The sequence below is a fragment of the Miniopterus natalensis genome, chromosome 5 (genome assembly GCF_054644295.1).
Source record: "Miniopterus natalensis isolate mMinNat1 chromosome 5, mMinNat1.hap1, whole genome shotgun sequence".
Classification (NCBI taxonomy): Eukaryota; Metazoa; Chordata; class Mammalia; order Chiroptera; family Miniopteridae; genus Miniopterus; species Miniopterus natalensis.
In genome coordinates this window covers 77,262,980-77,286,415 of record NC_142085.1, presented here as the reverse complement: position 1 = coordinate 77,286,415, position 23,436 = coordinate 77,262,980, and positions in this window count along the sequence as shown.

The window sequence follows — 23,436 nt, the reverse complement described above, 5'->3', positions numbered from 1 at the left end:
AATTGCACAATACGTATTCTTTCTAATTATACATAGAAATATTTACCAAAATAGTTAACAGAGTGGATCATGGAAAAAGTCTCCACCAAGATCAAAGAACTGAAAACATAAAACACATGCTCTGTAGTGATAATGGTATAAAATTATGTCATTTACAATAAGATATTGATAAAATCCATAAATATGTGACAATTTAAAAACATGTTTGTAATAAGCCATGACTCAAAAATTATGAGAGAACCCAGAAAATATTTTGAACTGAATGATAAAGGAAACAAAACATTCACTTGTGGGTTGAAATTAAATACTGATTAATGGATATTTTTAGTATTAGTAACTTTTAATGTAAATGCCTTCTATTAGAAAAGAAAGAATTAATTGCTTAAGCTTCCAAAATAGAAGGGAGGGGGCAGAAAAGCAAATTAAACCTAAAGAGAGGTCATCATAAAAATAGGGGTGAAAATCAGTGACATAAAAGTGAACATTTTTAAAAATCAAGTTAAACATCTGACAAGAAGAAAATTCTGACATGTAAGGGACAAGAAGGGATTGATCAGTTAACAGCTGTAGCGCAACCTCGGTTTACAGGGATGACACCCTAACCAACTGAGCTTCCCGGTCAGGGAAGGATCATTTTTTTTGATCCCTCACATCTGCGACTTGGGAGATGGCCTTCACCAGAACCTGACCATGCTGGCACACTGCTCTCAGACTTCCAGCCTCCAAACTGAGAAATAAATGTCAGTTGTTTATAGCCACCCAGTCTGTGATATCTTGCTATAGCAGCCCAGATGGACTAAGACAACTCTTTCCTTTATTCAGTTTGCCTTGACATGGTATTTATTAGACACACTATGAATTTTCTAAATAAAGATCAATATGTGTCAAGGAAGGAATTTCTGTAAACTCTCTAGGTAGAACTCATACCTAGTTGAGTCTTCATTTCTTATTCCTTAACATTGTCCCCAGTACTACAATATTAGGTGGTTCTCATAAATAAATTAGATTTAATTAATTGCATATGCATGTAGACATCTAAGTCTTTAGTCAATTCTGGCTTTTTATTCAATAAGTACAGACGAAAAGGGGAAAAAATATATCTAGCCCTGTTTTTAGCAGTTTCAAAGGTCCTCTTTTCCTGTATGAATGATAATGCTCCCTCTGAACTGAGTAACTATTGTTCCCACTTTCCTCACAGCTGGCAGGTGATGTAGGAGAGACAGTTCCAATTACCTGATGGTCTATCAATAAACAAGGAAAAGATCAGTAGTTTGGGAATTTAATCACTCAACAAAATTAGTGTGGGGCTCACTCATTTCCTTGTATACACAAACTACCATAAAAAGCTCCTTAAACTGACTTCAGTATTATTACTACTACTTAGAATTTTTAAATATTATTGTCTCATAGCATTTTGCTCCAACAACAGAACCGTTGAACACTTTCTCTGCTGGAAATGTTATTGAGAAGCTGTTGAAATTACTGAAGCATATAAAAATCAACTTAATTGAGGCATAATGTACCACTTTTAAGTACACATTTTGATGAGTTTTGACAAATTTATACAACCATGTAAAGACTACACAGCCAAGAATTAGAACATTTGTATTACCCCTGGGCTCATCTCAGTAAATCTCACTCTCCCTCCACCTTAGCCAGGCAACCACAGGTATGCTTTCTGTTTCTGTTGATTCTGTCCCTATAGATTATTTCCATATTTTTGTATTCTATTATTTCTCACCCAGTGGGACCCTCTTCCAATGTCAAAGAAATCAACCAAAGCTATATCTGAGATCCATAGAGACTAAACTATATTTTTTTATTGAAAATTACTGAATGCTTACTTCTTTCCCCCTGTTCATCTAGCAGCTTCATGTAGTTCTATTATTACATCATGATTGAAATAATAAATATTTATTTACAAATTGGTGTCACCATATAGCCCACACAATATTCATTTGACAATTACATATTGAGTGTGTGCCATGATTTAGGCACTGTGCCAGATGCTGATATGCAAAGTTAAGAAAGATAATATCTGCTAAAGAACAGAAAGCATAGCTGATGATTATAACATTGGGCAATGAGTGAGTACAGGGTCTTGCGGGAAGGAATGTAGAGCTATGCAGTACAGTCTTGGGGCTCATAAAAGATTTTTTGAAGGAAATTACATCTCACATGCAACCTGAAGAAAGTACAAGAACTTGCAGATGAAGATGGCAGGAAAGTAATTTCAGTCAGAATAAAGAGCTTGAGCGACATCTAAAAGCCAACATTTAGCTGGAGCCCAAAGGTAAGGTAATCAGCAGAGCTCTTGAAACCTGTATTATGGAATTTGTGCTGCGGGCAACAGGAAGCCACAGAAAGCACTGAAAGGGTGATGACATCATCATAACATTTGATATTTTGGTGAGATTATCCTGGCTTGTATGAAGAAAACTGAGTATAGTATGCAAAATTTCAAAGATGCTGATTGTTAAAAGCTGGCATGGGTTTGGAAAGAAGCAGTTATATTTGAAAATATTCAAGAGCTAAAATCAGCAGTAGCTGGGGATTAAATATGTGTGTGGAAAGAAGTGTTTCTGAATTTGATAAATGAGTGAAAGATCAAATTATTTGTTGAGATTTAGGAAACCTGGTAGATATGTCCACTCTGAGATGCCTATGAAATTTGTCTAATAAGTGAAAAAGAACATCCATATAGCCTTTACCTATATCCACTGAATGTTAACAGTTTGTCATTTCCCTTCTCTCCCTCACTTCACACATACATGCTCATAAACACACATGCTCATAAACACACATGCAAGTACACAAGTGTACACGTGCACACACACTTGTTTAAAAGTAAGTTGTAGATAACAGGACACATCAGTTCTAAATCTTCAGCATGTATCCTCTCTGAGCATAATTATCACATTATTCAAGAAATGTAACATTGGTGCTTTACTGTTATCTAATATTCTGCCATTCATATCAAAATTATCCATTTGTTCCAAACATGTCTTTTACAGTCATTAAATTGCTTACACAGGCACACACACAAAAAAGCATGCAAACACACACAATTCCTTACTTAAGTGTAATAAACCAATGTGGTAAAATTTTTGCCTCCAGGTAAGAACACTCTTGTTCTTTTCAAATTCTTATGAAGTCTATAGTTTTCTTTGGAAAACAAATTTACTCCACTTGTAGAGGGCGAGTGTGATGGTAACACTGTAATTTGGAGATGACAGCAACAGAGTGAACGAAATGCTAAGAATCCTCATAAACTATTAAATTTATTAATTATTAATAGTTATTAATTATTAATAGTCCACATGCAGTCATACGCTGCACAATGACATTTTGGTCAATGAAAGACGTCACGTAAGACAGTGGTCCCAGAAAATTATAATGGAGCCGAACAATTTTTATAACCTAGTGACATCATCGTAGCTGTCAAGTGTCAGAGTGCAACACATTGCTCACGTGTTCATGGTGATGCGAAGAAACCTCACGCTGCACTGCTAGTCATGTAATGACTAAATAAATAGCACACGTAATTATATACAATACATAATACTTGATAATGACAATGTGTTATGGTTTGTGTATTTACTAGACTATGCTCCTCATTAATTTAGAGTGTACTCTTTCTATACATTAAAAAAAGTGCTGTAAAATTCAAGAGAAAAGGAAACTGCAGAAGAAAAAGAAAGAACCCCAAGAAAACTCATAGTGAAGGGTTTAGCCAAAGCTTTACAGACCTCCACAAGCTCCGTAAAAGCTTGAAAACACGGACCCCAACGCTGAAAGGTTTTCGTTAATAGAGAGGAATGTTTATGGTGCACTATCTACTTATAAGCAAATCTATGATGAAAAATTGAAACAAATCAAGAAAACCGCCATGGACCTATTTCTGAAAAGAGTGACAGCTCCTCGAGAAGAGCCTCCGGCGGGTCCTTCAGGAGGGATTCCAGAAGAAGGCACTGTGATCATCGCAGGTGGCAGCTACATGCATCTTACCGCGACTGAAGGCTGCCTAGTGGGACAAGATGTAGAGGTGGGAGGCCGTGATCTTGATGCCCCTGACCCTGTGTAGGCCTAGATTAATGTGTTAGTTTTTAACAAAAAGTTTAAGATGTAATAACACAAAATACAATTTTAAAAATAGAAAAAAACTTATAGAATAAGAATATTAAGAAAGGAAATATTTGAACAGCTGTGCTAAGTGTTTTAAGCTAAGTGTTTTTATAAATTCATAAGATTTTGTAAATTTACTCTCGCCTACATGTACAGTGTTTATATAGTCTACACCAATGTGTGCTGATGTCAGGTTTTCACAATCACTCACCACTTACTCTCTGACTCACCTAGAGCAATTTCCAGTCCTGTAAGCTCCATCCATGCTAAGTGCCCTATACAGGTGCACTTATTTATCTTTTATACCATACATTTATCTTTTATACTATACATAATGTATATCTTTTATACATTATTTATCTTTTATACCATATTTTTACTGTACCTTTTCTATGTTTAGATACACTAACACCATTGTGTTACAGTTTCCTCCAAGTACTCAGTACAGTAACGTGTTGTACAGGTTTGTAGCCTAGGAGCAAGGGACTATCCACATAGCCTAGGTGTGTAGAAGGCAACTAGGTTTGTGCAAGTGCACTCTATGACATTCGCACAGTGATGAAATTGTCTAACGATGCATTTCTCAGAACATATCCTTAACGTGAAGCAAAGCATGACTATATGAGATTTCACAGTTTTTCTTCTACTTAGATTATTTTTCCATATATTATCACTCTGTCTTCATATCTGACATTTGGGATGTCTATAGTTCTTTACATGGCTTTCTGCCTCCAGTACTATTCCTTCAGCTTTAGGAAGAATTATGATTCATAAACTAGAATTTTTCAGCCTTATTTTTGTTTTCATTTTGTTAAGCAACCAAATCTGTGTAGTAGTTCATGGGTTTATCACACACATGGATACACACATTAGGATTTAGGAGTTGGAAGGGAATTCTCTGAATCAAAACAAAAACTTTGAAAAAACCCCACACATTTAATTTTGTATGAAAATTATAATTCTTATTATTTTGCTTACCAATTGCTTATTATGTGTGGATGAACATTAGCAGTAAATGATGAAATCTAACTTTCAATAAACTTACCCAGATTGGAAGTTGCCTCCAGGGTAGATTGGAATACGGTTATTCCTAAGGGCGTTGAGCTTTCTAAATTAAATTTACAGACCCACAAACTGGGAAGGACACTAGTGTAGTAGAAGGAGATTTGTTCCTAGACCAGAACTTGACACCACTGATTGCTCATTTGTAGATTTATTTACTTGTTAAATTAAGACATTGGAATAGAACATTTCTAAAGGCTCTTTCTATGATAATTTCATTGTAGATTTTTTATAAAATCTTGAACACAAGATACCTTTTGTGCTGCTGTGTCTCAGTTTGTTTCTTCCAGTGTTCAACAAAGTCAGGTGGATTTTTAGAGTTAAGATATTGCAAAGCTGGAAAGGTCTTGGTGGTGATCAAGTCCATTCCCTGAACACATGTTTTCATGTTCCATTTGCAAGAGCACTGAAGTCGCTCACTGTGGCAATTCCACTCCTTCTGATCTTGCTTATGCAGCTTTTTTTCTCGTAATAGTAATTGACAAGTGAAAATAAATGGAAATGGTTTACAGCAACATGGATGACTGATAAGATCAAAAATTTCCTGCTTGAAATGTACAGAAATGCTGGGCAAAATAGAATCACCATTTTAAAAACAGAGTTGAGCTCAAGAGAAGATAAGGAAACCCCAGATGCTGGATTGAAGCATGAGCTCCAAATGAGAATGGAAAGCTCATGACTTAACTGGAAAATCGCCTTAAAAATGGAATAAAATTAGGTAGAATTACCTGACCAGAAAGAGACTCTGTTTAAACTAAGTATGCATGCAGTCTTATCCTTTCAGGGCTGAAACTGAAAACCCTACATAAAGGAACATCTCTAATTAAAATTACTAAGGAAACTCCATTGAAAACACCGAAGGAGTTAAGAAAAGGGTAGTCTTCCTAAGACTCTGGAGGAGAGTTTTAGAGACTGGGCATGAGGGAGGGGAATCTAAAATAAGATAATTAAACTCTAAAACCCCATCAAGATGTGCCATCCAAATATCCAAATTTGTATTATATCATCCAAGATATGCAGTAATCCATAACCCTTAAATTAATGTTAAAATCCAAGTCTCATTTCCTTGTTTGTTGCTTTTAGTTTTATATCCTGCATGAATGAAATCATGCATTTCTTGTCTTTTCCATCTGACTTGTTTCACTTAGCATAATAATATCAAGATCTATAGATGTTGTGGAAAATAGCAGTATGTCTCCTTTTTATATGGTGAGTAATATTCCATTGTATGTATATATCACTTTTTTTTTTTTCCAGTTATGGGGGAAAGGGACCAAGTAGCAAACCCAAGAAGCTCCGTAGCCTGCTTGGCAGGCCTGTCCAGTTCAGTGACTGAAAGTAACCATACAGAATAATGACCTGATCATAAATTCTTAACTGGGTAGATCATAGTGAGCAGTCACACCCCAGGCCCCTAACTTCCTTAGTAAAGATTAATTTTTGCCTTAAGTGAGCCCTGTCCATTGTTTGTGTGCATCTAGGTTAACATACCTTTGAAATAGCAGAGTAATCTTCTTCTCCAGAGCCCTCTGGGGTTGAGCTACCCGCAAGGGAACACAGGCGCTGAAATGCCTCACTGTTACCTTGTTGCCAATATTCCATCTCTATTTACTGTAAATGCTAAACATTGACTACAGGGGACCCACCAGCTCTCCACTTTGCTTTTAGTCAATCCCAGATATTTTCCTGCTTTGCTTTCTCCCTCCTCCTTAATCTACCACCAGTGAATTCCATGAAATCTTCCTTACGTTTTCTCTCTTGATTCTAAATGTATAAAATAAATGCAAAACTGCCTTTCTTCTGAGCATTTTTCTCAGTCTGTTGAGATCTTGTTTCCAGGCACATCCTCAGTTTCCTCAAATAAACATAGTATTATTAGTAGCAGGCAAAGTGATGGTAAGTGAATATTAGGATCATTACCTGCTAGTAAATAAATAATATATGAGAAATATAATCTTGATCTTTGTGTTACTAATAAAAGAGACTGCAAATGTTTTAAATAAAAGTTTACCAAATAAAAGGAATATTAAAATCAGAAACCGTTGGGGAGATTATAACACAGTTCAGAATTTGATACAATAGATTGCAAACATTAGTGTGCTTGTAAAAAATTTTTGTATAACAAGAAAACAACTTCTTCTTATGGATAGAGACTGAAACATATACAGGGTGTTCCCCCAAATTGTATACACACTTTAACAGCTGATAACTCAATTTTGAAAGTGAAATGTATTTTAATAAACTCTGCCTTTATAATTATTCAAAGTGTGTGTATACATTTTGGGGGAACACCCTATATTTAAAGTATATATTCTTTTTGAGCACACAAGGATAATTTCCAAAAGTTGATTGCTTATTAGGTTATAATAGACATCTTAAAAATGCCAAATAATTGATCTTAAATTGCAAAAAACTAGTATAATACTTACACATGTTTGGAAGTAACAACAACTACACTTAAATTCATGGATATTAAAATAAGTGAACTAGATTTATTAGTGTTTATAAATCTGGATAATAAATTTTTCAGTAAACCATGTATAAAATAATATGAGTTATGCATCTTTAAAAGTTAAAAATGACCCTTTTATCTAGTAAATAGATAATGCCAAAGAAAATGCAAGTAAGAAAGTTATATGCCAATTTTAGAGTAGTGTCTACCTCTGTGTAGGAAAGCCCTGGGTGGTATCTATAATATTTCATTTAAAAGAAAAAGTCTTAAACAGATTGGTCAAGATGTTAACATTTGCTAAATCTACATAAGTATATGGTGTGTTACCTCTTTTTGCTTATGGGATATTTTATATTACAAATTTTATTAAATAAGTGAATTCAAAAGAGTCCTCACATAAATTGAAAAGAATTATAATAATAATCATCATTGCCATTTTATGGTTAAAGGCACTGACAGTGCAGAATAGTTAATTTCATGTAATTCACATAGCAAGCAAATAGCATCACTGTTAAGTGAATCACAGCTAGGATTCAGATACAAAATAATGGATTTAAAATTTCAAGATATTTTCACCATACCTAATATCCATCTATCCTGTTACCGGTCTTTTATTTTTCTTTAATAAAGAATATTTAGTGTTAATAATGTAGCAATATCATGCAATAATTAGGATCGTTTTTAAATGACTCATTATATATCAACTTCTGTTCTACATACTTTATTGCTTTTTCTCCTTTAATTCCCTCATTTAATCTTTATAACAATCCTATAAAATAGGCACTATTATTATCATCTTCACTTTATAAATGAGGAAATTTATTACCTGATCTCTTACACATTAGGATTACATTTTTATAGAAATTAACTTTTTATTTATCTCAGTTTCACACTCTGCCATGGACCATTGCTTTGTTAGCCCGTCATCATTCATTATTAAAGAGATAAAATGGAACTGATTCAACAAAACATAACTGTGAATTTCACATAAATTTTATTGGAATTTTAAAGAAATATAGAACTTTAGAGGAAGATATTTTTAAATTTAGAAGTATAATGGTCTCTTTTTCAAGAATAAAAAGAAAATTTGAAAATAATTTTATAGAAAGTTTATTTTGGAAGCATTATATGAACACTTAAAAGGGAAAAACATACTTTCACATGATTATACTCTTAATCTTATTTCTATATTATAATTAGTTTACTCGTATGGTTTATAAATTCCATAAATTAAATGATGTAAATACTTCCATGAACAAAAGTCCAAACTAAAACTGAATGTAATTGTGGAAAGTAAGAAGATTCTCTCTCTCCCCCACTCTTTCTCTATATATGGCTATATTTTCAAACCAGGGAATGATGATATATAGATGCTAGATGACAGATAGATAGATCTTTCCATTAGAGTGAAATAAAAGTTATTAAATTTACAATAAAGAATGGAGTTAGAAAAGTCAACATTTTGTAACCATCGCATTAATAATTACTTTAGCTCACACGAGCAAACATAAAACAGTGACACCAAAAATGGTGTGTCAGAGTTTGATGAGGAACAATATTTTACAGTTTCAAAACTTCCTCCCATAAAATACTTACTGACAACAAATGGAATAACAGTATTTTGTAGTGCATAAACCTAGTGACTAAGACCTTAATCAAGTTACATTATGCTATAAATAGTTGTATATTGCGGTGTGTAAGTTACACATCAGTGGCACTGATGAAAGAAACAGCCGTGACCCACTCTACAGTCAGTAAAATGCCCGAAGGTGGTAAGGAGAGCATTTTGGCAAAGGTAAGGATGGTTAGAGAATTCATCTAACCATACTTTAAAATAAGCTCCTTTTATTTTATATAAATTGGAATTCAGTAAAGCTGATTATAGAAAGTCCTGCCTGGCCAGTGTCCTCAGTGGTCGAGCGGCGACCCCTGAGCCTGGAGGTCATGGTTTGATTCCTGGTCGGGGCACATGCCCGGGCTGCAGGCTCTATTTCCAGTGGGGGGCGTGCAGGAGGGAGGCAGCCAACTGATGGTTGTCTCTATCATTGATGTCTCTCTCTCTCTTCCTCTGCCTTCCTCTCTATGAAATCATTAAAGGCATCTTTAAAAAAAAATTCCACCTAAGCTTACTCTGATTCCATGAATGTTTTAGTGAAGGTTCTCTATTTTTTCACTGTATCAGGAGTCCCATCTGTATCTTTAACTTTATCTGTCTCTATCTCTATGTTGATTTCAGTTTCTATATCTGCCCCCTGCTCTATATCTGTTGCGAAAATGCAGCTCTACCATTTTTCCCATTTCTCTCACATTTGAATTTTCCATGAGGCGATATTTCAAAATCATTTGAAAATGTTTCAAAACTTATTTCAAAAACTATTTTAGAAACATTTGTCATGACAAGTATATATTATCCTGAAACTAATATTTAAAGATTTTTACTTATGCCATATCCTTTATTATTATTATTCATACTGTTTCTAAATTACTGTGAATAACAGCAACTAATATTTTAATATTTTTCATCTGTTGTTAATTTCATTTAATATATTTATTTAAGATCTTAAGGTGTCTAAGCCGTATTCAGTGTTGTGATAATGTCAGAGAGTGCTCGGAAGTCCTGTCCCTGTAATATGCACCTCGTAGCAGACACTAGGTACTCATTTCTGACACCAATAAATGACCTAATTTTTAAACATTCAATTAGACAAAATGGGTAAAATATACCAATAATTTAAATTTGCATTTTACTAATATTTATGAGGTTAATTATGTTTTTATATTTTTTTTGCAATTTGTATTTCTTTTATAAATTATTACTTATATTGTACAATTTAAAATTAAGATGTTTACTCCCCCCCCTTTTACTGATTTTAGGTACTCCTTGCATATTAAATTATCTGATATTTTTTACATGTATTCTATAAGTATTTTGGCAACTTGCATATTTCTTTTACCTACTTTTTTTAATGGAGGATGTTTTGCATTTGACTATTTTATATGCCATTTTTTAGGATATATAAGGGTACATAGTATTGGTTTCCAGTTAGCCAGTTATCCTCAAAATATTTATAAGCCACTCATAGTAATTTAATTCTGGCCCAAGGGTATTCAGACTAAATTCCTGGTTCTGGCTTTTATTAACTGTCAAATTATACTGTTGTATAGATTAGATCAATCAATGCCTGTGTATACCCCAAACTCATGAATTTCTTTCCTCCAAAGAACTTACATTGCTTGAATTTACTTCATTTCTTTAGTTTTCAAAAGCTTCATTTAAGCCCCTTTCTAGTTGTTTATTGCTTTGTAACAAAGTCCATCAGAATTAGTAACTTAAGCCACAATTTAATGATTTAGCTCAGTTCTGTGGGCTGACGGCTCAGCAGCGTGGCCCCGGCCCTGGCTTTCTCCCCCGCAGGCTCTGAAGGGTTCGCTGTGCTGTGCTCCAGGCCGCTCCGGCCCGAGAAGCCGTTTGTCAGCTGGGAGCTCAGCCACAGTCCATTTGTCCTTCGGGGCACCATCTCTGTCCATTGACTATACAAGTCATCAAAAGCAAATTCCAAAGGAGTGGAGTTGCTTTCTGCCTCTCATTAGCAAGAAAAGCAAAAGATTTGTGACCATATTTAATGTCCAGCCTTCTCCAAATCCCTGATGACAGAGCACCGGCTGATTCTCAAGCACCTAGAACAGCCACCTAGTGCTTGGAATGGCCCAAATGTAAGTCTTATGATTGTCCCAGTTATACCCCACTCGCCTCCTCATTCTCACACCAGCACCTTACATTTAAAATAATTCAACCCCACTTCCGAGGATGTAGCCAAAGGGATTGAAATCAGGATCTTAAAAAGATATCTGCATGCCCATGCTCACGGCACCATTATTTTCAAATGGTAAGATACGGAAATAACTCAGAAATCCATCGACAAACAAACGGATAAAAAATGTGCTATATACAGACATTTAAATACTATTCATCCCTAAAAAAACAAAGAAATTCTACTATTTGTGACAACACGGATGGACCTAGAAGACATTATGATGAGGAAAGTAAGTCACAGAGCGAATACTGTATGAGTTCCCTTATATGTGACATCTAAAAGAGTCAAACTTAACAGAAGCAGACAGTAGACTGGTGGCTGTCACAGGATGAGGTGAGGAGTATTGGGAAGTCATCCAATGGGTATAAACTTACAGTTACACAAGATGAATAGGTTTTAGCAATCTGCTGCTCAGCATAGTACATATAGTTAACAATATAGTCTTGTATGCTTAAGATTTTGTAAGAATGTAGATCTCATGTTAAGTGTTCTATAGAAAAAAAATAGCCTAAGGACACAAGGAAACTTTTGGAAGTGATGGGTATGCTTAGTACCTTGATTATGGTGATGGTATCATGGGTGTATGCATATGTCCAAAATTGTCAAATTGTATACATTAAAATGTGCTGGTTTTTTGTATATCAGTTATATCTCAATAATGCTATAAAAATAATCTAGTTTTATAATATATTTTAGTACCTGACAGGGTTGTGTAGATACTTTTTATTTACCTCCATGGACATTATAATATTGAAGAGAGGCTCTTTGCCTCCAGTCTGCATCTTATTCTGAGAATACTTTGTTGGTTGCAGGTGTTGCAATGAGAAAAAGTTGTATTTTTCAATCTGGCAAGTTCTGGTTTCCAAAACTCTGCTTACCAACTTATTTTTGAGCTCGTCTCTTCTACTTTATATTTTTTGCTGCTAAAAGGGTAAAGCACAAGCCGTCAACATTCTATTTTCCTTTGAGTTCTCTTTGTGCAATTCCAAAAATCCATTAGATGCATTTTTAATCTCCTAAGTAAGTAACCTCATGTGAAAGTTTTACCAAATATTTCATCACTACAAAGCACGTGTCTCAAATTTTATATCTGCCTAAAACAGTTCCCTGCACATTTCCCCACCCTCTCCTCTCTCCTTAAAGCCTGCTGCTTGTTGCAAAGGCAATGCCAGAGGACTTAGGTGTTTATAAAGGCAGTACCCCTTTTCTGGTACCAATTTTCTGCATCAATCAGATTTTAGTACAAACCAGAAAAGCTAAGAATCATTACTTAGCTCATGAGTTTGCAGATTAGCAGGACAATGGGTGGGGAGGCTCATCTCAGCTGGATCTGTTTTGTGAACCAGCAAACTAGCCGGAATATGTTCTCATGGTAAAGACACAGGTGTTGCATACATGCTTTTCTAGACTTTAGTCAAGTTATTCCCATTAATATCCCATTGGCCAAAGCACATCACAAGACTAAATACAAAGCCATGGGAGGGGGAAACATATCCACTTCTTTAATGAGACAGGCTGCAAAAGCACATGGTGCAAATGGTGTGGATATATGAATTAATGCAGCCTAAGACAACTTGAATCTCCTTGCTTGGCTGATGCAGGTTTATTTCATTCCACACTTTCTTTGAAGGCACAGGCCTTTGGCATTTTGTCTTTATAGATACAGAATCTTGGAAAAGAGCAGAAAAATGAACTAAGAAATAAATGAACACAGTGATTTCAGAGTGTGTTGCATTCCCAGATATTGTCAATAACGATTAACAAGCACTTAGGCAGCATTGACTGATGACTGAGTGCATGTATTAAAACACAAACGGCCCTGTTCAAATCCCATTTGTCTTCATTTACTAAGCTGACCGCTTTTTAGCTATTGTCACAAATTTCTTATACCCTGCCTCCATTTTCTCTAAGTAAAATGTCATTAGGAGAGTGACTAGTTCATAGGGCTTTCATCAGAATTAAATGAATTAAAATACATAAAATGTATAAAGTGGTGGTTTTCGTCTGATAGTACTAACTTCAGCAAAAACCACCCTGAGGAGGTGATACTTCCGTCGGTAGTTGCATAAGAAAACAAAAGCAGCTAAAGAGATACGTGCAAGAGCCTTGCAGAGATACAGCGACGTCAGGGTCCCAAGGTAAGGGTCTTGACGCCCCTGAGAAGCAGGGAGAAAGTCATTCTGTCCCCGGAGTACTTCAAGCATTTCTCCAGTGTGGAGAGAGATCAAAGCTGGATTCTCAAACGTGCCATTTTCACATTTAAAAAAAAATATATTGTGCTTAATTAATTCCTACAAGACACTTATTTTGGTATCTTCATGTTCTTCGCAACAGAGTATTTTGAAACTTGGAATCATCATATTTTCCTCACTGTGCCATCTATTTCCTTGTTAATCCAAATGAAAACATCACTCTTCTGATCTACCAGACAATATTTTGATTTCTCAGCACTCGAATCTTATTTATCCACTCAACCCCCATGTTTTATAGACCCCTCTTATGAGGTATCTAAAATATTACTTTTCCTCCTGGCTTCTTTCTCTACCATACTAATCCAGCCCATAGTCATTTCATTCACGATCTGCCTGCCTCAGCTCATTTTAGTCAACGTCTAAGTGGATGTCAGGATACTACTTACAACTCTCTTGTTCTTCTCCAGCTATTGTCACTTCTCACAGGGCTGCCTCTACTCTTGCTCACAAAACATTTGCACCAATGCTCAGGAGAATGTGGTGGTGAGCAGTCCTCAGCTTGGCAACAGGCCCTTCAGTGTTTCCACCAATAATTTTTAAAGCCAGTTACTAACATGTCTAAGTCTGAATGTCTTCATCTTTAAAATCCTAGAGGAAGTGGTATTCTATTCATTCATTTCTCAAATCACTTATCCAAACATACATATGTTAAATAAATATTTATTTATTACTCCTTAAGTTCTAGGGAATAAACTATAAGCAAGGAATGCACAAGTGGAAAAAAAAAAAAGTCTTCAATTCACCTGCAAGGAGTGCAAGTCTCACCGCTAGTATTTTCAAAACAAATCAAAAAGAAGACAAATGAATGCAAGTATAGTAGTTTAAGAAAAGTTTGTTATTAATACATGAAACCTAAATGGAGTTGTGGGAAACAGGATTTCCTTGGATATTCACCTGGAACTTTATTCTTTGTCCATCTAAAAAGAGTATTTTCTGAAATGGCTGATTTTAAAATCTTTATTGGATAAAAATAATACAAATGTACAAATTATGGTTTCCTAAATGATTTCCATGGAATAACTTTATAGGAAACATTAAACAAAGGTCACTTGAGGATGCTTAACTTTTAGGTTTGGCCATGACTACAAAAAGCTTTGTTTGAACAATTAAGTCATTTTGGTCCTTGCCAATGCATAGTTTAGTTAAATTGATAGCAATGAAGGTAATACAACATAAAAATAACATTATAGTGGATTTAATGTTCACTGCCTTCAATACTATTTAGATTGGAATAATTAAACCTGACATATTTATTAAAGGGGAAAAAACACACATCAATTTAAGATTACTTTTTAATGAATTTACTTGGTAGTAAAATCTTATGCATTAAATATTTAAAACAGTTTATGAATATATGTTATTCTCTCAAATATACTAATGAATTTTTAATACTAAATGAATGTTCTGTTTTATTTCTTTTTTCAATGTATATGCTTGTGTATTTGTGTGTCTGTTTGTGTTTTAATCCATCCTGCTAAGACAGTGCTAAGGCATAAAATTGATTTTAACAGAAACTATTTATAATTCATAAAAATATTAAGGTGAGCATATATACATATTAATAAATCCTGGCTTCACAGACTTTAAGACTAAATGAAAGGGGGATTTTAAAAAAGATCTAATGTATTTATAGGCCAAAGGCCAGGAATGTCATGTCCTCAAATGCTCTGCCTTCTTCAGTGGAAAGCTTTCTTGCTTTTTTAGGATTAAGAGACTCGTGAAATCTTCTTTTCCCTTTGCTAGACTCAGTCATGCTCTAAAACAGAATCCATTTAAAGCAAGAGTCTAGATGATATTTTGCAACAGGATCATGAAATAATCTGTTTCTAGACAAACTTATTTGAACTACGTAGAGGGCTCTTCCATAACACCACGCTTTGGGGGACAGGCCCAGATAGTAACAGGCCTGATTTTCATAAAGGTGGCCCTCTGTGATCTTATTGACTATTCTTGTATTTTTTGGTCTCAATACTTCCTTTAGACCCAGCAATGCTTGCACTTTCATTATTTGTTTATATTTTGTGAGATGATTCTAAAATTGTGCATTAATTTGCCGTCATAACACTCTCTTCTCCTTAGTTAGGAATTGTGTTCTATTCTGTTAAGTACCGTAGACACTGCAGACAGGAGACTTCCTGCAGATAATGGTCCATGTAAATGATAAATCACAGTCTAAATTTATTTCTTTTATTTTATGTTGTCTTTTACCACAGTGAACTTTATTAAATATCAATTTATCGCTGAAAGAAAATTAAGACATTGTGTTAATTTTTTGAACGCTGCTCTTTCATTTAAAAAGAATCTGTAAATTTTATAGTTTTCTCACTTTAATAGTAAGTATCTTGCATGTTATAAGACATTTGTATAGATGAACCATTCAGTGGTGATTCCTGTACAAAAGGTCACTTGTGAGAATCTATAACTAAGCTAGAACTAATTTTTCAGCAGAAGGATATAAAGAATATAAAGGACTCATAATAACAATAGCAACAACAGCACAAGTATTTCCTTAGGTATATATTTTTGCATCTCTTCAGATTCTGTTAATTCATAGTGTGCTTAATTCTGAAGAGGTTCAACAATTAATTATGCTTTCCATTGAGGTTCATAGTCATTATGACTGATTTGTTAAATGCTTGCAATGATATAAACACAAATACCACTGAATGTTCTGTACTGGTGTATTTGTTTATACTAGATATTTACTTCCTTGCTCTCCTGCTGCTCTCTCTTGGATCCCCTCCAATCATGCTGATTTTCTCACCCTCCGCGAATGTTGCTCTTGTCAAGGTAATCAATGATCTCCATGTTGATAAACCCAATGGCCAGTCTCAGTGTTCACCTTACTTGATTTATAAGCAGCGGTGACATTTTGATTACTCTTCCCATTTGTCAGGACTTTTCACTAGACTTTCAGAACAAAACACTCTCATTTTCCTGGCAATCTGCATGGCCATACCTTTTAATCTCCTTTGTAGGTTTCCCCTTTTCTTGGTTTATTAATGATGGAATACTCCAGAATTAAGAATGCTTTTAAAACTCTGCTCTTTGCCATCTGTAGTCCCTCTTGGTGACCTCATACCCTCTCATGGCTTGACATACCATTTGTGTTCTGAAAAGTCCAAATGTATTTCCAGATATCTCACCCTGAATTATAGACACAGATCTACAACTGCCAACTCCTCTCCATCTGCACTTTAAATAGATAGCTCATACTTAATGTCCTGATCTTTTCCCCAAAAAACTTGCTTCCCTTTTACTGTTAATAATAAATCCTTCCTTTCAGTTTAAATATCAAAAATTTGTTTAACTTTTCACTTATTCTCAAATTCCAAATACAATTCTTCATGAAATACTGATGGGTCATCAAATATATCTAGAATCTAACTATTTCTTGTGCTACCGACTCAATCCAAGTCATTATTATACCCTACCTTTATTTCCCCAGTATTTTTGTCTATAAGAAGTCAATTCCTGACGTAGTAACCTCAGTGATCTTGTTTTATCAGGCTAGTGTCTCACCCCCCACCCCCACCCCTGCTCAACATCTTCCAAAGGCATTCTAATTCCCTAAGAGTGTAAGCCAGTGTTTTTATAAAACCTCACAAGAATTGCATGGTATGATGCATGTTAATGCTCTTGCTTTGACTTATACTACTTTCTTTTCCCTGTCTTCCTGTTCAGTGGCCTCCTAACACCCTATGGCCCATGCTAACCAAGGTCCGATCTCAGGATCCACACTGGTAGTTCTCTGTATCTGGAATGCTCTTTCACAGTTATCTCTATAAGTCTCAATCCCTTAATTAGTCAAAACGTGAAGGTGGCATCTTCATCTATGCAGGCTGCTGTTACAAAGTACCATAGGCTGGGTGGCTTGTAAGTGACAGATAATTTTTACTGACAGTTCTAGAATCTAGAAGTCCAAAATCAGGGTATCAGCATGGTTTGGTTCTGTGACTGCATATTTCTGAGTTGCAGACTGTTCAGATTGTGTAGTAGCCTCACTTCACAAAAAAAGAAGGTGAGAGAGCTCTTTAGGGTGTTTTCCCTAGGGCTTTACTCCAGTTCCTGATGGCTCCACCCTCATGAGCTAGTCACCTTCCAAAGTCTTACCACCCAATGGAGGTTTAGGATTTCAACGTAAGAATTTTGGAGGGCCACAAAGAGAACCTGAACATAGGTAGACCTGTCAGGAAGCCACTGAAATAATCTAGGCTAAAAATAAAGGGAGTAGACTTAAGGCAATTGAATTGAAAAGAAAGGGGTAACTTTTAGATACTGTGCAATACATTATACGTCATTTCCTACTTTAGTCTACAGGGTACAGATAGTAGAGGAAAAATCAAAGTAACCTCCACAAGAGCCTGACCATATTGATTTTTGTCTGTAATGTGTAAACCTTTTGTCTGTTACGGGGACTTGCTCATAGTTCACTCCTCCAATAAACATTTGATGAATAAATGACCATATCAATTTTAACACTCTTAAGTTTTCATAGAGTAAAACAGGGTTAGTTAAGCCATAAATAATATACTCTTTTGTTCTACAGCTCTAAATAAGGTCACAAATGCAGTAGGTACTTAACAGTCCTTACAAATCATGGTGGTAATTCTTTACTAATTTTGTCTTTAGATTTAATATGATAAGCAGTCTGGAGCCAGGAGGGTGAAAAGCATCCTAATATACTCTGACACTGAAAATTATCACTCCATGTTGAGTGCCTTGTTGAAAGGAGTGTAAATGTGACCCTGACCATCATTTACCCTAATGATTCTGGAATTGATTACCCACTCTATACAAGGCCTACTCCTTTGTTTTCTATCCACGGGGACTTTGGTGCCGGGTCGTTTCCCTGCTCTGTGATACAGGCAGGAATGCCAGGCTGAGCTCATGGCTGCTGCCTTAATGCTTTGGTGGAGGAGATCAGCTATCTTGAGATTTGGGCATTGTAAGTGCCTTTCATTTTCCTTCCTTTCCCTGGTTTTAATTAGCATTGGTGATTTAAGGCCGACTACATTTTCATCCAAGTTTTTCTTTCAAGTCACTGATCAATAACTCATTAATGAAGCCTGGAAAAGAGAACGGAGCATTCTTAAATGTCCACTCCCACTCCCAAAAGCAAACAAATAAGCTGGCTGAAGAAATCACTCAGCCAGCTAAAGCACGCAGCTGCTACGAGGAGGGGTAATTGATTTAGTGGGGAGGGTGCTAACATCCCTAAATATTAAATTCAATGCATAATGTTTAAAAGATTGCTTTAATGGTTATTAATATTTGCATTGTCGTTTTCAATTTAACTCGCATGTAATGTCATGCCGTCTTAATGTAATTTTCAAGCTATAGCTCATCTGAAGAGCCATTAATTCAACCTTCTCTAAATAGAGTTCTTTAGAAGACCGTTACATGTTGAATTTCCAAAGAAACAGAGCAGTGTGTGATGCATACCCGCAGCATTCACGCAGAGACTAGAGAAGGTCATTTGCACTTGTGTGCCAGACATTTGAAAAATAAAGTGAAAACGTGGAGATGTCAGTGCACAGTGCAGGGCGGTGAGCACTAGGTGGCAGAAGCACTCCTTCAACTCTCCCGTCTTTCTTGGTGTGGGCTGTAATTAGGTCAGTGTAAGTTAAAGTAGGGCTGAGAGATGAATAAAGTAGATTTTCTCCTCTGGAACACACTGCAGTTTAATTTCACTTCTTTCTACATTGTGTGATGAAGGTGGATTTAACTTTTAAAGGCAAAGAGAAAAACCTCTGCCCGGATAAATGAAAAGACTCAGGGATGGCAACAGACACAAAACATAAAAAGAAAGGAAATGCTTTTTTGGCTGTTTCCTAATTTTGATTTCCCGGTCATCATCAGAAATCATTGTCAGAGGTAAAGTGCCATATGTATTATACAATGAGGGCAGGTGACTTCTGAAGCCTGTAGGGCCATGCTGGCTAGGTGTAGATGTTGAAAATTTCCCCTACTGGTAGCATAAAATAAAATACAACCAATTTACCCTTGAAGCTGTTTTTCTAATTTTGCCAGCAGCCAGAAGCATTTTAATCTGAGGGGAAAGCTCCACACCCCAACACAGATTTCCCTTTCCTGCTGAATGAGTCACTGAGGAGGGAAGTGGTCCTGAAGGCGAAAGTTGAAACTGGATGTTCTATTGAATGTTGTGTTTTATGGGTGCTGGGGAGGCCAGGCACACCTCAAAAACGGGGCTCAGGCTATGTGTGTTAGGTGCCATGGGACCAGACCACAGCTGAGTAGCTTCATTTTCAAAGAGCATCAGGGGTCACTGTGATCACTTAGGTGAGAAAAGTTGGGGAAAGGAGAGCAATCATAGGAAAATCTCACCTTTCCCAAATTGCTGATTATGGCATTCATTGCACATGCTTGTCTAACCACTATGCTGTACACCTGAAACTAATACAAAATAATATTGAATGTAAACTGTAATTGAAAATTTAAAAAAAAAAAAAAAGGCAAATAAGATATAAGAATTGGCATAAAGACTAATTTTTCCTGGCCCTAAAATTCTCTAGAGGTTGAGAGCATTCAGCTAATTTAGATGGTATTTTGTGTCTTTGAATCCCTGGTCATCTCATAGGTAATACTAAACTCAGGGAGAGGGGAGGGGCAGTTCACAGCGTGGATGCTGCTACAGGGGTAACTGAGAAAATAAGTTAAATACATAGATAGGTGGCTCTGATGTACTGAAATTCTGCAATTAATTTCTTGGATTTTATGGAAAATGTCTAGGATTGAACTTGAGAGTACTTTCTCCTGACGCCTCTTCAACATTGCCCAGTTGCTAATGTCTTTGTGTTTGTTACCCAAAGATTAGTTCAAACATATTGAAACTGGAAACCCACCTGGTGGGCAATACCTCCTGTTTGTGCAGGCTGTTTTCCATCTGTAGCCGCAGATGATATGACTGCAGACTGTGTGCAATTCAGTCTTCTTGTGTTTGCCTACAGGATCATCGACAATCACATTAAAGCTATGTGCAAACATGGTACATGACTAAATTCACCATTCTTTAAATGATGTTCTGTGTATGTCTCAATACTGTAAGAAAAAATAAGGAGTGGAAGAAAGCAGATTGGAAGAAGGCACAGAATACAGAACATGAAAAAGAGACTCTGGAAAGCTAGTTTCAAGGGCACATTCCCTGTGTTGCAGCTTCTCATTCCAGTTATACTAACAGTTGCATTTGCTGACAGACACTGGTCAGATATGGGATAACTAAATACTATACTTCTTGATGGGGTTGGAGGCAGAAAAGACAGCCAGCAAATTATAATTTATAAACACAGTGGACTGATCCCTGATGTGTATCTCATAAATCAGATAGAAATTTCATCCTGGCTTGGAATTTAGAGACAAATGTTGAAAACAATTCCGTTAATCAAAATTTGTTGAAAGGATGCAGTGTAACTAAAAAAGTATACACATCCATACACACACACACACACACACACACACACACACACACACACACACACAGGCTATACACCCACACAGGTTGGGTTTTATTGAAACATTAGAAACCCTCATTTCTCCTCATTTCTTTGCTTAACATTTGTAAAGTCAGCTTTTTAATTTGTTTATTTTATAATATAATTTCAGAATGAGTTTTGAGAAGCAAATAGTTTGCTTTTTTGTGAACTTTACCAGAATAGTCTATTCAGGATTTTAAAAGTATAAACCCTATCTCACCAAGTCTATAAGTCAGGAATATTTGGAAGCAACATGAGCAATCATTGGATGTAGGATAGACAATCTTCCAAATTCTTCCCTAAAAATATTTCAAGTAGCCTGTTCTTGAAAAACCTAGCATGAGTCAGGAGACAATTAGACAAGTGATCTAGAAGAACTAAGGGGCCCCAACTGTGCTTTGACCTTCCACCTGACTGTTGCTTTCTCACATGTACCTGGGGATCTTTCTGTTTATCTTTCCCTGTTACCCCTTTGCCTTTAATTATTTATTTCCCTGTCCATGAGCCTATGAAAAAGGAAGTGAATAATATTTATATTTACTTTAAATTCTCAGACTGAAAAATGCCTAACATGTAGTGGATATCGGACAAATATATGTTAGACTAATGAATAAAATAGCTGGTTATGACATGTAGAACCACATAGGTAAAACTAGAATTAAATTCCAGGTTCCTAATATCTCTCTAGAGATTCTTGTTGTTTTATATACAAAGTATTTCCTAGCGATTTTGGTTTTGCACAGACATTTTCAGTGTGTGCATTCTTTATCCCTCATTGGGGAAGTAGGATCCAGGTATTTACAGCAGCACACTGCTGGGTTACTCTTTGCCTCTTGAATAAGAAGGCAGCTGATTTTCTCTTACAATATTGTAAAATATTCTGAAATTTTTTTTATTCGCTAATGTTAACCCCCAAAAACTTTTACAGAGTCAGTTCTGACACTAATTATATAAAGGTAATCTTTAATTGGTATTTATTCTGTAGAAGTATGTTATTCAATTTGAGAAATGCTGAATGGCCTGCAATTTGTTTTATTGAAGCAAAAATTGTAAAGATAACAACCTGATCCTAATACAAGCATGTGCTGCATAATGACATTTCTGTCAACAACAGACCACATGTTTGAGGGTGGTCCCATGAGATTAGAATGGAGCTGAGTTTCCTGTAACAAATGGAAGGATATTAAGAACTTATAAGGGTATATGCGTAGCCCGTGGACACTGACAATAGTTCGGTGAAGGCCTAGGATGGGGAGGGAGCTGGGTGGAGAGGGGCAAGGGGGAGGCATCTATAATGCCTTCAACAATAAAAATAAAATTTTAAAAAGAAATGGAAGGATATTTGGAGGAATTTTGTTTTCTGTGATAGGAGTAATATCTGTGGAGCTTAGTAATAGACTCCCTATGGCACCTTAATTTTGAGTGCACAATTACATCCTAATCTGCCAGCCACTGACCTGTTTCAGCACAGAGAAACCTGTCCCCTCGGTCCACATATCCAGATAGCAGTACAGCCCTTCAGATCCGCCTTGATGGTCTCCAGAGTACATGGCTATAGGCTCTTTGTTGAGAGCCTAGGATCCTCTACAAGGACGCTGGTCCTCAGGAGCTAGCTTAACAAGTATTAAGTGCCACTGACCCTTTAGTAAAATATTTCTGTTGTAGTGTGGATCCAGCCTGTCCTGGTACTGTGGACACATTTTCAGGTTTAATGGTGTAAAGCCTTGAAAGTTTTATTTCTTCCATCAGTTCAATGCCAGAGAGGGCCCTTTGTGCCAGATAGCATCAATGGAAGCAAAAGCAAAGTTGACATGTTTAGTTGTCAGTTCTACACACTCTCCATGTTCAACACCCTCTTTTTCATGAATACCACAAAGTTCCTTAATCTGACCGCTGCTCCAACATGCAATAGCCAAACCATCATTGCCATGACAACCTCCTGTGTTCCTTTATCTCCGTCTTGAATTCTTTGTCCTATCAATCCTCAGGCCACCTTTTACTCTCTCCTTATAGTCACTATTTTGGTGATTTATGCCTTAAACCAGACAGTTTCTTCTTGATATTTCCAATCAACTCAGCCCATATTTCTGCTCATGAAGCAGGATTGATAGTTTGATGTTCTATTTCTGATCCTAGTGGAAGGAAGCAAGAAGAGGGCATGTGGAGCAGTGTTTATAAAGTCTACATAGTGCACAGTAATGTCCTTGCCCTTCACTCTCACTCACTACTCACTAACT